The sequence below is a fragment of the Mesoplodon densirostris genome, chromosome 1 (genome assembly GCF_025265405.1).
Source record: "Mesoplodon densirostris isolate mMesDen1 chromosome 1, mMesDen1 primary haplotype, whole genome shotgun sequence".
Classification (NCBI taxonomy): Eukaryota; Metazoa; Chordata; class Mammalia; order Artiodactyla; family Ziphiidae; genus Mesoplodon; species Mesoplodon densirostris.
Window position 1 is genome coordinate 175327930 of NC_082661.1, and position 12812 is coordinate 175340741.

At 37.9% G+C, this 12812-nt stretch overlaps 1 protein-coding gene across 3 annotated transcripts in view; it reads right to left on the minus strand.

The window, feature by feature from the left end:
• The window catches only part of ADK (adenosine kinase), a 514633-nt gene that overhangs the window by 198964 nt on the left and 302857 nt on the right, over window positions 1-12812 (minus strand). The gene's annotated exons all lie outside the window — the stretch shown is intronic.

Below are 12812 nucleotides of genomic sequence, written 5' to 3' on the forward strand. Positions count from 1 at the left end.
TTCTAAATTTTTAGTCATATTTCAAGGAATAGAAATCATAGTCATCTTTCATCATTAGCATTTTTCACTGTATCTACAATCATGTGATAAAAGCTACCAGTACCTGCCAAGAAAGTGCAGTTAGCGAATTGTTCCACTGGAACACTGCTTTTACTGTCTCTTTGGGGAAAGGTGGAAAAGTAAATACACTGCTTTGCATTTTGTTACCTAGTTTGCAGACAATCTTACTGGCTAAAATAAACAATAAAGCAATGTCTCTCTTTCTAGTAATAAAATCACTAAACAGCCATCAGAGTAAGATATTCTTTGCTCCCTCCTGCTCCCCACAAGGAAATCTCTATAATATCCAATTGATTAGATATTATAAAATCAGGAAATTGAAAAGAAAATCATTAAATAAATGGAACCAATATTTTACTTTTTTCACAAGATCCCAGGAAAAAATTAATTTAACTACAAAAAAATAAGCAGTAGAGCCATAATTCTTAAAAATTTTAAAAGCACAGAAAAGGAAAAAAATGTCCAGTTGTTTTTCCTTTGATATTTTTGACACTTAGAAGTGGGAACACAGTGGGAAATAAGACAATTTCTGTGTATTAACAGACGACTGACCTACAAATGAAATAGGAGGGTAAAAAGATAATTAAAAAGATAATTAATCTTTAAACCATTTAGGGGAGTTTCCTGGTTGCCTAGTGGTTAGGATTCTGGGCTTTCACTGCTGTGGCCTGGGTTAGGGAACTGAGATCCCGCAAGCCACACTGTGCGGCCAAAAAACAAAAACAAAAAGAAAACAAAACAAAACAAAAACCTCTTTAAACCATTTATCTAATAAACCTTTAATCCAAACAAATATTTATTTATACTCAGTAGGAGAAAACTACAGCACCTTTTGGGACTCCCCTGGTGGTCCAGTGGTTAAGACTCCACGCTCCCAAAGCAGGGGGCCCGTGTTAAATCCCTGGTCAGGGAATTACATCAGCAAGTCAGCAACAAAGAGCCCCAATGCAGCAACTAAAGAAACCCGCATGCTGCAACTAAGACTCGGAGCAGCCAAATAAATGAATAAATAAATATATAGTATAACTACTAAGTTAACAATCATCACAAACATAATAAGAGATGTTTGATAGAAATTATTATTGGAAGGGTAGAAGATGTGAAATGCTTTCAGTAAAGCAATAAAAAAGACGAAAACAAGAACCCAAAGCTTCCTCAATGAAAGTCAATTAATGAGGAACATGAGGTGCTTTGAGACTAACCATCCATACTTTTGGCTTATAAAATCAATGTAAAAGTTTGCTTAAAATCATTGTAATATTTAAAATAGAGAAAATATAGTTGATGAAACAGGAATAGTTGAAGACCTTTCTTCATTTCATTCACTGTACATATTTGGGAACCACTAGCATTAAGGGTTAAATACAAATGTACAATTATCTAACCTCTCACTAGTCTTCCAGATTACATTCTTATACCACGTTCCTTCTTCAAAAGATGTTATGGTTCCCAACTGCTCGTACTATAGAGTTTATATTTTCAACCATGGGATATAAGGTCCTCCCAACTTTTATATTTCCTACCGTCATCCACTTTTCTACCACCACCTCCTACCATTCTTCACCATGCAACCTATCTTAGTATTTCACAATCTGTTCCACAGGAGAGGTTAATAAGCTGTCTTTGAAAAAAGGCTTGAGTGGCAAACAGATTTTAAGAGCTGCATATCATAGCTCCCTCTTGCAAATTCAAAATGAACATTAGCATATTAAGGGAGGGGGAAGGTTGGAAGGATTTCTGAGAAAGGAACTTACACAATGGTCACACAATTAGTGGGAGACCACCCTCCCCCCCCAATTTCAAGTAATTAGAATGAGTAAGGAGAAAAATTATCAGTCTTAAATCAGTATAAAAGAAAAGTTAAAGCCCTTTAAATACCTACCATCCATTTTATCGTTCACCTGGCAGAACCTATTCCAAAATTACTTACTGGGTTTTGGCTAACCTACTATTTACATGTAATAAAAAACATGTTTATGCTGTATGCTTCAGTTAATTCAAAATCAATATTGAGATAACAAATCAAAACACCATATATATATTCATTTATGTATTTATATTTAAACAGCTCTTTTTTTAAAAAGGTAGAAGTTTTAAAAATGATAGTTCAGTGAGTGAACTGTAATTCCTTCAAGAGAGGAGAGCAGTTATAACTCTTTCATTTATACTTGACATTTTCCATTACCCTTTCTTAGAATTCTCAGTAAACAATTACTTGCACTCACTCTATGATTTAGGTAAAGCTCAACAGCCACTTCCTCTAAATAAGGAAACCAAGGTTAAGAGAGGTTAAATGCCTCAGAGCAGATCAGTGGTGAGACTAGCTATATAACTGTGGGGTTCTCAGGAAATAATTTACTCTTTCCTTCAAGCAGGTGTAAACATACGAGGGGCATGTGATATTAAAGACATTCCAAGTAGCTTCTTTTACATTTCAACCACTTTCATTCACTCAAAGGCACTTAAAAATATGGCATAATAGTGGAGAAAAACATAAAAGAATGAATACAGAAAGCATGTTATAAACAAATATAGGAATTATTATTAATACTATCAGCAGCACTTTATTCTTTATTAAATTAAAGAAATATAATTACCACTTAGTTACAAACTGGAAAATTCTTCATTCTGAGGAATGAATAATAAGAAACTTGAGGTGTTAGTAATGAAATTAAATGCAGATACATTAATGATATTCACACTTGTTATTAACATGTTAATCACTATGTACTCAAGATTTGTCAAGGGGCAGCTGATTTTAACAGAAGGTCTTTTCAACAGAGGCTGTGCATTACATCTGCAATTTTCATGTCAGAATAGGGAGAGAAAAAACTTTTTTGGAAAAACTTTTGGGCAAGTGTGTAAAAACTAAATGTGCATGCAAAGAACTAATTCTTTAGAAAAATACCGAACAATCTATTTACACACATTGTTTACATTTGTTTTTCTAAATTAGTGATTATGACTTTTAAAAAATTAATTCTACCAGGTTATTTATTCTCAATGTCTTATTACTTCTTTTCTAACCCATATTTTTAATCTTCTGTGTGTATGTGCCACTATAATCGGATGTTATGAAAATTATTATACTGTCATAGGAAATAGATTTTGTGATTTCTGGTGGGAAATAAAGCAGTCAGACAAATGAACCATTACCAGAAAAAAATTGTATTTTTTTATGAAAAGTAATGGATCAAGATATTAATGACCACCACCCCTGACCTCACTGCTGGATGCTGAAGAAAAAGGATCAAAACCCCTTAACTCGGAATTTAAAAAGGAATAGCGTCTTTAAAAGACCAAATCATCTTTTTACCACATTATAAACTGTTGATACTACTATAGTCATAGAAGAGATGTTGCCAGAGGGAGAAGCTGCTTTAGAGTACATTCCTACCATCCCTTGCTACTTGTCCATGTCTACTCATTTCACTTCAAAAGACTCCAGAAAGAAAGAAGCCTTTCATTTTAACAGGGAAGGCTAGAGAACAAATTAGAGATGTTTACTCTATAGAGGTTCATATCAGTTATATGACTGGGATCAAACAGAAGACCAGTGAGTCTATTTAACTCCGAAATATGTGTTCCTCACAAAACAGACAAATATTTCCCATTAAAAGTGCAAAACCTTGGGGCCAGGATTTATCCTCAGGAGAGACTTTTCTTCCTCCTCTTTCACTGCCTCCTACCTAATTAATGCTTTAATTTAGCTGTATTAAGCATTAAGCATTTATGAAATAGTGTGGGGAACTAACCAGCATCTGCACAGGGGGATAATTTCTGTGGGGAAATGCATTTTAAGCTCCAAACAACTAAACTACAAATAAACTTTGGGCATGTTGCTCATTTGTTCACAGTGGATCATCCCGCAAATGACGATGAAGTGCCAAAGAGATCATCATATTAATAGGTAGGTCAGCTGCATATATAACTGAGATGGAGAGGCAAGTGACAGATGATCTATAAAATTCTGATATCAATTCTTCCTCACTGGATCACCAACTCTCACCAAGAGTTTCATTCTAAATACTATCATGTATTTAACCAGTAGGGACTACAGTGGAATGAGTAAATTACCACCACCACGGTTTTGATGAAAATAGTAAATAAAACAACAGTAATAATACTTTTACATTAAACATTTCTCCAAGGTGTCCCTCTCTAACTCTATGCCTTTAATACTACAAATAAATATACTTCTAAGTACTAATCTCTTAGATGCTTTGTTCTTAGGTGTGCCAAGTGGTCTAATAGTCTAAACATTCTGCAACATCATGTTTATTATTATTTTTAATCCCAGTTTTATTGAGCTCTAATTCACATACCATACAAGATACACATTTAAAGTACACAATTCAGTGGTTTTAGTATATTCACAGAGATGTGCAATCATCACCATGATCAATTTTAGAACGCTTCCATAACCCCAAAAAGAAAGTCTGTACCCATTAGTAGTCACTCCCCACCCCCACCCCCCCCCGCCCCAGCAGGCAACTTCCAACCTAACTTCTGTCTCCACCAATTAACTATTCTGGAATTTTCACATAAGTGGGATTATGCATTTGTGGCACTTTGTAAATGGCTTCTTTCACTGAGCATAATGTTTTCAAGGTTTATTCATGTTGTAGTATGTGTCAGTACTTGATCCTCTTTATTGCTGAATAATATTCCAGTGTATAAATCCATAGATTATAATACATTTTATTTATTCATTCTTCAGTTGATGGACATTTGAGTTGTTTCTAATTTTGGCTATTATGAATAATGCTATTATGAACATTTGTGTACAAATTTTTATGTAGACAAAGGCTTTCATTTCTTTTGGGTATATAGCCGGAGTGGAATTGCTGGGTCATATGGTAACGCTATGTTTAGCCTCTTGAGGAACTGGCACATTCCCACCAGCAGTTCATGAGTTCCACTTTCTCCACATCCTTGTCAACACTTGTTATTATCTGTCTTTTTGTTTTTGTTTTTTTGGCCATGCCATGCAGCTTGTGGGATCTTAGTTCCCTGACAAGGGATCAAACCTGGGCCCTTGGCAATGAAAGTGTGGAGCCCTAACCACTGAACTGCCAGGGAATTCCCCTATTATCTGTCTTTTTTTTTTTTTTTTTTTTTAAACACTGGACCACCAGGGAACTCCCATCTGTCTTTTTGATTACAGCAATCTTAGTGAGTGTGAAATTGAATCTCATTGTGGTTTTGGTTTACATTTCTCTGATGCCTAATGATGTTGAACATTTTTTCATGTGTTTATTAAAACCTCTACTTTGGGTATATGTGTATGTATGTGTTTTCAGAAAGTGGATGTAAGGTCTTGAGTTTGTAGAGCTATAGATTAGTACAAAGGTGATGGAATTACAGTTAACTTGTTACTTTTGACAGCTTAGCTGAGGAAACCCTCACATATACTAAGTAAGCACTCATCACTCTAATTTATATTGCAATAGATCTTATCTTTCCTAGAAGATTGGTAGTTTAATAAAGACAGCACCCCTGTTTTCTACATCTTTGTACCTGTCCCATTACTTAATAGAATACACACAGTAGGCAGACTCAATGAATGATGTTTAAATTAATAAATTTAACATGTGTTCTCATATTAACTTCACAAATACCTCTAAGATATAATGGACTGATAGTATTCAAATTCCATGTGAAAAATGATGATCACAGACAATTACGCTTTGAATTAGTGAGACCAAAACAAAACTCCAAATTCCCTAATCCCAAGTTTACTGCTCAGTATGTCTTTGATTAGGCCAGAGATTTTTCTGGTTCAGATGATCTAGGTTTTAAAATATTCATTTCAGTAACAAAGCAATGTCTTTATTTTGGTTTATGAGATGAATAGGCAGTTCACTTATTTTAAACAAAATGAACATAAAACTAGGTACCATCTCATTAGGATATGGTAAAGCTTAATTAATTTTCTCATTAACTGTGAAATAAGTGATGAGTAGAATCTTTGTTCCTATCAAGTATAAGAGGCAGAATTGGGGAATGACCGTTTACTTCCATGAACCTATAATGAGGGCCTGAGTTCCAATCCCAAATCTACCATTTACTAGTTGGGTGACCTTGAGCAAACTACTTAACCTCTCATAACTTCAGTTCCTGTATTTTTCAAGTAGATAAAAGAAGTTAACTCAGGGGGCTATCAAGGGGAATAAATATATAATGCACTGAGGTGTATGGTAGGATATGTTGAAGTAAGCTATTATCACTCAAGAAAACGTTGTATGTCCAATATGGAATCAATTTTGAAACAAAAAAATTATTTAACTTATACCAAGCTACTAGGATTAATCCAAATGTCTTAGCTTGGTGGGGAACTAGGTGACAGAGATGGGAAAAAGATGAACTTGTACTTTTTGAATTACATATTATTTGCATGTTTTATATACTCAAAGTAAGTCAATAAAAACATAAACAAATAACTTTAATTACTTGACTATTAAATGGAATATATTGTGATGAGAAAAATACTTATAAGTTGACAGAAGAGTTTATAGGACCTAATAACATGAGCTACTAACATCAAACATAAATGCTTAGAAGAAATTATGCAGGTCTCTATACTGAAATTAGTCATATGGATTTGTAAGAAAAAGTTGTGAATATTTCAAATTGGGACATTAATTTGAACACTAAGTAACAAAAAACAGTTTAGCAGGTTTAACATTTAATTTTATGTGATGCCCTTAATATGTTTGCTTGATTTATTGTATATTATACACTTTATAAACATGAGAACCATATTTGCTGAATTAAGTAAACATTTTCAATACGAAGGAGAACTTTCTTTTGGAAGCCAAGACAGATTATAATCCATTAATATATCTTTCAACAAAAAGGATGAAATCTTCCACTGGTTAGGCTGATAAACTCTTTCGTGTCAAAACTAAGCCTCTTTATCATGATAACCCAGAATAATGGTCGGCTGCTCTAGGCACTTTATCTACTTTACAGATGAAAAATCAGCTCTACTTTCATGGAATTAGATTAATACCATAACAGGAAATACTTCTGGGCCTGAACTTGCTTCATGCCTTCAAAGCTGCCTGTAAATTTAAAGTACTTCCTGAACTCAAAAGATAAGACAGGGGAAAGAAAAAGAAAAACAGTACAGTGACCCTTTTACTGAAGGAAAATATTGCTTCCTGAAAAAGCTGTTGAAAGCTACTTGCAAAGGGCATTATGCTCTAGAAAGCCTAGGGCAAGTCTGTTTTAGTTGAACATGGGGATTCTGGTCATATATCAGACAGTTGCTATAAATCTGTTCTTTCTATAATCCTTTTTGATAAAGTTTCTTTAAGTCATCTTGGTGAAAGCTAAAGTAATAACTTTCTCAGTTTTTAGTAAATTCAAAATTGCTTACTATTTTACATATAACATTTTATAAAGGATTACAGTTTAACACATTTGGAAAAATGCTGACCCCAAGCTCTAGAATTAAATTTTGGTTCAGAATATGTAGCAAAGGCAGCAAATCCATCTGACACCGAATTGGGCAGTCTAACCTAACAACAAGAACAAAAAACAGGAGGCGTTCTGTAGAACACATAAAAGACTTCTTTAAAAGGTGATCATGATAGAAAGACAAGAATTTTTATTCAGAAGACATATACTTAGGGAGAAAAGAATACTGGTCATAGGTATGCATTTGAATAGGCCCACATGAAACTGAAGACAAATCAATAATACAAATGATTACATGATCTAAAAAAGAAGGGAGAAAGGAGGGAATGGACCCACTATAAAACAACAAAGAAAATCAAGAGAATGTTTCTCTCTCTCTCTCTCTCTCTCTCAATACCTGGTTGCCAACAATGTGGTTAGCACTGTACAGTATATAAAAAGAAAAATAAGATTCTACAAATGCATACTGAACATTCATTAAATACTAAGCACTATGCTAGTTGCTAGAGGTAATGTGCTTAAGACAGGCAAGGACTTTCTTTACCTTCTCATCTAGTTAGCATCTTAGGAGGAATCAAGACAAGATAATTATCAATTGAGATAACTCAATAAAGGTAACAAACATGATTATAGGGCAGGTGGGGAGTATGTTGGAGATGTATAATAACAGGAGCAAGAAAAAGCAGGAGAAGCAATTTTAGACAGGTGAATTCTAGGAAGAAGGAATAAGAATGAAGAACTTGAAGAGGAAAAGAGCTTAGATGTTTAAGAAATAGTCAGTGAGGGAGGAATGGAATAAAACAGTATGACTGGTAAGAGAAAGCCATAAGACATGTAGGGTCTTATATATCATTGTATGAAGTTTGGACTTGATTCTATAAGCAACTGGCAGCTTATAGATATGTAAGGAATTTAAACACCAACGTGTCTTATGCTGATTTGCATTTTTAAAAGATCACTCCTAGAGACGGAGGAAGATGGCGGAAGAGTAAGACGCGGAGATCACCTTCCTCCCCACAGATACATCAGAAGTTCATCTACAGGTGGAACAACTCCTACAGAACACCTACTGAACGCTGACAGAAGACCTCAGACCCCCCCAAAAGGCAAGAAACTCCCCACATACCTGGGTGGGGCAAAAGAAAAAAGAATAAACAGAGACAAAAGGATAGGGACGGGACCTGCACCAGTGGGAGGGAGCCGTGAAGGAGTAAAGGTTTCTAAACACTAGAAGCCCCTTCCCCGGCGGAGACTGCGGGTGGTGGAGGGGGAAAGCTTCGGAGTAGCGGAGGAGAGCACAGCAACAGGGGTGTGGAGAGCAAAGCAGAGAGATCCCGGCACAGAGGATCGGTGCCCTCAGGCACATACCAGCCCGAGAGGCTTGTCTGCTCGGCCGCCGGGGCGGGCGGGGCTGAGAGCTGAGGCTCGGGTATGGGGTTTCAGTCGGAGCGCAGGGAGAGGACTGGGGCTGGCGGCAGGAAGAGAGCCTGAAGGGGTTAGTGCACCACGGCTAGCCCGGAGGGAGTCCGGGGAAAAAGTCTGGAGCTGCCGAAGAGGCAAGAGACTTTTTCTTCCCTTTTGTTTCCTGGTGCGCGAGGAGAGGGCATTAAGAGCGCTGCTTAAAGAAGCTCCAGAGACGGGCGCGAGCCGCGGCTAAAGGCGCGGACCCCGGAGACGGGCGTGGGACGCTGGGGCTGCTGCTGCCGCCGCCACAAGGCCTGTGTGCGAGCGCAGGTCACTGTCCACCCCCCCTCCCGGGGAGCCTGTGCAGCCCGCCACTGCCGGGGTCCCGGGACCCAGGGACGTCTTCCCCGGGAAAGCGCACGGAGTGCCTCGGGCTGGTGCAACGTCACGCAGGCCACTGCCGCCGCAGGACCGCCCCGCACTGCGTGACCGTCCCTCCCCTCGGCCTGAGTGAGCCAGAGCCCCCGAATCAGCGGCTCCTTTAAACCCGTACTGTCTGAGCGAAGAACGGACGCCCTCCGGCGACCTACGCGCAGAGGCGGGGTCAGGTCCAAGGCTGAGACCCTGGAGCTGTGAGAGCAGAGAAGAGACAGGGAAATCTCTCTGTGCAGCCTCGGAGGCAGCGGATTAAAGCTCCACGGTCCGCTTGATGTGCCCTGCGTTTGTGGAGTACATGAATGGACAGCGAATCATCCCAAATTGAGGAGGTGGGCTTTGAGGACAAGATTTGAGATTTTTCCCCCTTTTCCTCTTTTTACAACGAATTATCCCAGATTAAGGAGGTGGACTTTGAGAGCAAGATTTCAGACTTTTTCCCTTTTTCCTCTTTTTACAACGAATTATCCCAAATTGAGGAGGTGGACTTTGAGAGCAAGATTTTCGATTTTTTTCCCCCGTTTTCTTTTTGTGAATGTGTATGCTTCTGTGTGAGATTTTCTCTGTATAGCTTTGCTTCCACCACATGTCCCAGGGTTCTATCTGTCCGTTTTTTTTTTCAATAATTACTTTTTTATTTTAATAACGCTACTATATTTTATACTTTATTCTATTTTACTTTATCTTCTCTCTTTCTTTTTTTCCTACTTTCCCTTCCTCCCTCCCTCCCTCCGCCCCTCCTTTCTTTCTTTCTTTCTTTCCTTCCTCCCTCCCTCCTTTCTTTCCTTCCTTCCTCCTTCCCTCCCTTCTTCCTTCACTCTTTCTTTTTCTTTCCTTCCTCCCTCCCTCCCGCCCTTCTTCCTTTCACACTTTTTCTTTCCTTCCTCCCTCCCTCCCATCTTTCTTTCTTTCTTTCCATCCTTCCTCCCTCCCTCCCTCCTTTCTTTCTTCCTTCCTTTCTTTCTCTCTCTCTTTCTTTCTTCTACTAATTCTTTCTTTCTACTTTTTCTCCCTTTTATTCTGAGCCGGCTAGATGAAAGGCTCTTGGTGCTGCAGCCAGGAGTCAGTGCTGTGCCTCTGAAGTGGGAGAGCCAACTTCAGGACACGGGTCCACAAGAGACCTCCCAGCTCCACATAATATCAAGCGGCGAAAATCTCCCAGAGATCTCCATCTCAACACGAGCACCCAGCTTCAGTCAACGACCAGCAAGCTACAGTGCTGGTCACCCTATGCCAAGCAACTAGCAAGACAGGAACACAACGCCACCCATTAGCAGAGAGGCTGCCTAAAAACATAATAAGGCCACAGGCACCCCAAAACACACCACCAGATGTGGACCTGCCCACCAGAAAGACAAGATCAAGCCTCAACCACCAGAACACAGGCACTAGTCCCCCACACCAGGAAGCCTACACAACCTACTGAAACAACCTCAGCCACTGGGGACAGACACCAAAAACAACGGGAACTACGAATCTGCAGCCTGCAAAAAGGAGACCCCAAACATAGTAAGATAAGCAAAATGAGAAGACAGAAAAACACACAGCAGGTGAAGGAGCAAGATAAAAACCTACCAGACCTAACAAATGAAAAGGCAATAGGCAGTCTACCTGAAAAAGAATTCAGAATAATGATAGTAAAGATGATCCAAGATTCTATTTCCAAGATCCAAAATCTTGGAAATAGAATAGACAAAATGCAAGAAATAGTTAACAAGGACCTAGAAGAACTAAAGATGAATCAAGCATCGATTAAAAACACAATAAATGAAATGAAAAATACTCTAGATGGGATCAATAGCAGAATAACTGAGGCAGAAGAACGGATAATTGAGGTGGAAGATAAAATAGTGGAAATAACTGCTGCAGAGCAAAATAAAGAAAAAAGAATGAAAAGAACAGAGGACAGTCTCAGAGACCTCTGGGACAACATTAAACGCACCAACATTCGAATTATAGGGGTTCCAGAAGAAGAGAAAAAGAAAGGGACTGAGAAAATATTTGAAGAGATTATAGTTGAAAACTTCCCTAATATGGGAAAGGAAATAGTTAATCAAGTCCAGGAGGCACAGAGAGTCCCATACAGAATAAATCCAAGGAGAAATACGCCAAGACACATATTAATCAAACTGTCAAAAATTAAACACAAAGAAATCATATTAAAAGCAGCAAGGGAAAAACAACAAATAACACATAAGGGAATCCCCATCAGGTTAACATCTGATCTCTCAGCAGAAACTCTACAAGCCAGAAGGGAGTGGCAGGACATAATTAAAGTGATGAAGGAGAAAAACCTGCAACCAAGATTACTCTACCCAGCAAGGATCTCATTCAGATTTGATGGAGAAATTAAAACCTTTACAGACAAGCAAAAGCAGAGAGAGTTCAGCACTATCAAACCAGCTTTACAACAATTGCTAAAGGAACTTCTCTAGGCAAGAAACACAACAGAAGGAAAATACTTACAATAACAAACCCAAAACAATTAAGGAAATGGGAATAGGAACATACATTTTGATAATTACCTTAAATGTAAATGGACTAAATGCTCCCACCAAAAGACACAGATTGGCTGAATGGATACAAAAAGAAGACCCATATATATGCTATCTACAAGAGACCCACTTCAGACCTAGAGACACATACAGATTGAAAGTAAGGGGATGGAAAAAGATATTCCATGCAAATGGAAACCAAAAGAAAGCTGGAGTAGTAATTCTTATATCAGACAAAATAGACTTTAAAATAAAGACTATTAGAAGAGACAAAGAAGGACACTACATAATGATCAAGGGATCGATCCAAGAAGAAGATATAACAATTGTAAATATTTATGCACCCAACATAGGAGCACCTCAATACATAAGGCAAATACTAACAGCCATAAAAGGGGAAATCGACAGTAACACACTCATAGTAGGGGACTTTAACACCCCACTTTCACCAATGGACGGATCATCCAAAATGAAAATAAATAAGGAAACACAAGCTTTAAATGATACATTAAACAAGATGGACTTAATTGATATTTATAGGACATTCCATCCAAAAACAACAAAATACACATTTTTCTCAAGTGCTCATGGAACATTCTCCAGCATAGATCATATCTTGGGTCACAAATCAAGCCTTGGTAAATTTAAGAAAATTGAAATTGTATCAAGTATCTTTTCCGACCACAATGCTATGAGACTAGACATCAATTACAGGAAAAGATCTGTAAAAAATACAAACACATGGAGGCTAAACAATACACTACTCAATAACGAAGTGATCACTGAAGAAATCAAAGAGGAAATAAAAAAATACCTAGAAACAAATGACAGTGGAGACACGACGACCCAAAACCTATGGGACGCAGCAAAAGCAGTTCTAAGGGGGAAGTTTATAGCAATACAAGCCCACCTTAAGAAACAGGAAACATCTAGAGCAAACAACCAGACCCTGCACCTAAAGCAATTAGAGAAAGAAGAACAAAAAACTCCCAA